Source organism: Sinocyclocheilus rhinocerous, unplaced genomic scaffold (assembly GCF_001515625.1).
Source record: "Sinocyclocheilus rhinocerous isolate Xijiao unplaced genomic scaffold, SAMN03320098_v1.1 scaffold8831, whole genome shotgun sequence".
Classification (NCBI taxonomy): domain Eukaryota; kingdom Metazoa; phylum Chordata; class Actinopteri; order Cypriniformes; family Cyprinidae; genus Sinocyclocheilus; species Sinocyclocheilus rhinocerous.
Window position 1 is genome coordinate 23,455 of NW_015632102.1, and position 2,431 is coordinate 25,885.

The 2,431-nt window shown below is 43.4% G+C and overlaps 2 non-coding genes across 2 annotated transcripts; both read right to left on the reverse strand.

Annotated features, from left to right (window-relative positions):
• Positions 1-1,563: 1,563 nt before the first annotated feature.
• On the reverse strand, positions 1,564-1,636 carry trnar-ccg (transfer RNA arginine (anticodon CCG)). Its single transcript has one exon. It is a non-coding gene; the product is annotated as a tRNA-Arg (tRNA).
• A 463-nt stretch (positions 1,637-2,099) lies between these two features.
• Positions 2,100-2,172, reverse strand: trnaq-cug (transfer RNA glutamine (anticodon CUG)). Its single transcript has one exon. It is a non-coding gene; the product is annotated as a tRNA-Gln (tRNA).
• Positions 2,173-2,431: the final 259 nt, after the last annotated feature.

Below are 2,431 nucleotides of genomic sequence, written 5' to 3' on the forward strand. Positions count from 1 at the left end.
GTGGGACTTGAACACAGAGGCTGATGCCATAACCCATTAGGCCACTGGGACTTTTCTATGCTTATTCTCATGGCTATAGTTTCACTTTGAACTTTTCATACTTGAAAACCTTATGCAGCCAACTTAAACTTAAGCTCTCAACGATGACCCAGGTGGGACTCGAACCCACAATCCCCAGCTCCGAAGGCTTGTGCCTTATCCATTAGGCCATTGGGTTTTCTTTGCTGGTCCACCCACAGGCAAACAAAACAAAAACAACCCAGGTGGTACTTGAACACAGAGACTAATGCCATAACCCATTAGGCCAATGGGACTTTTACTGGTGGAGCCAGAGGTATTCACAGACAGTCTGGCTCACACTAAACTAAAAAAATACCTCAGAAGATTGCCAGTTCTATGCTTATTCTCATGGCTCTGCTGTCACTTTGAACTTATCATCCTGGAATTTCTTTCATAGCCAAATTAAATGAAACCCCTCAAAGATGCCCCAGGTGGGACTTGACCCTACAATCCCCAGCGCCAGAGGCTGATGCCTTATCCATTAGACCACTGGGCCCTTTCTTTGGGTGTTCACATCCAGTCGGATGCAAGATAAACTGATAGATCTTTCAGAAAATTGCCAGTTATATGCTAATTCTCATGTTTCGTTGTCATGGCAATAGTGATAAACTGATAGTGCTTTCAGAAAATGGCTCATGATGCCACTGGATGCCACTGGGCCTCTTCTCTGGTTGACACATTCGCAGAGAGACTTATGCAAGCTAAACTGAAAGAGCATTCAGAAAACTGCCAGTTCTATGCTAATTCTCATTGCAATAGTGTCACTTTGAAGTTATCATCCTGGAATTTCTTTCATAGCCAACTTAAATGTAAACTCTTAAAAACAGCCCAGGTGGGACTTTAACACTCAATCTCCAGTTCCAAAGCCTGATGCCACAGCACCCTTTTCCCCGGTCAACCTAACCTGCAAGATAAACTTTCAGGGCTTTCAAAACCTATGCTATGCTCTATGCTGTTTCTATGATATGCTATGCTATTTCTAACTCTATGCTAGTTCTCATGTTTTGTTGTCGTGGCTATAGTGCCACTTTAAACTTATCATCCCAGCATTTCTTGCGCAGCCAACTTAAATGTAACACAACAAAAGCAATCCAGCTGGGACTTGAACACAGAGGCTGATGCCATAACCCATTAGGCCACAGTGTTTTTCTATGCTTATTCTCATGACTATAGTTTCACTTTGAACTTTTCTCCCCAGCTCCGAAGGCTGATGCCTTATCCATTAGGCCACTGGACCTTTTTTGTCAATTCACCCACAGGCAAACAAAACAAAAACAACCTAGGTGGGACTTGAACACAGAGACTAATGCCATGACCCATTAGGCCAATGGGACTTTTACTGGTGTAGCCAGAGGTATTCACAGACAGCCTGGCTCTCACTAAACTAAAAAAATACCTCATAAGCTTGCCAGTTCTATGCTTTTTCTCAAGGCTATAATGTCACTTTGAACTTATCACCTTGGAATTTATTGCATAGCCAATTTAAATGAAACACCTCAAAGATGACCCAGGTGGGACTTGAACCCACAATCCCCAGCTCCGGAGGCTGATGCCTTATCCATTAGGCCACTGGGCCTTTTTGCTGGTCCACCCCCAGACAAACAAAACAAAAACAACCCAGGTGGGACTTCAACACAGAGACTAATGCCATAACCCATTAGGCCAGTAGGACTTTTACTGGTGGGATAGTCTGGCTCACACTAAACTAAAAAAATACCTCAGAAGATTGCCAGGCTCCGAAGGCTGATGCCTTATCCGTTAGTCCACTGGTCCTTTTTTGCTGATTCACCCACAGGCAAACAAAACAAAAAGAACTCAGGTGGGACTTGAACACAGAGACTAATGCCATAACCCATTAGGCTACTGGGACTTTTACTGGTGGAGCCAGAGGTATTCACAGACAGTCTGGCTCACACTAAACTAAAAAAATACTTCAGAAGATTGCCAGTTCTATGCTTATTCTCATGGCTATAATGTCACTTTGAACTTATCATACTGGAATTTATTGCAGAGCCAATTTAAATTAAGCCTCTCAAAGATGACCCAGGTGGGACTTGAACCCACAACCCCCAGCGCCAGAGGCTGATGCCTTATCCATTAGGCCACTGGGCCTTTTTTCATGTAAAGCACTTTGAATTACCATTGTGAATGAAATGTGCTATATAAATAAACTTGCCTTGCCTTGCCTTCATAGCCAACTTAAATGTAAACTCTAAAAAACAACCCACGTGGGACTTGAACACTCAATCCCCAGTTCCGAAGCCTGATGCCACAGCACCTTTTTCCCTTGTAACCTAACCTGCAAGATAAACTTTCAGGGCTTTCGGAACCTATGCTATGCTCTATGCTGTTTCTATGGTATGCTATGCTA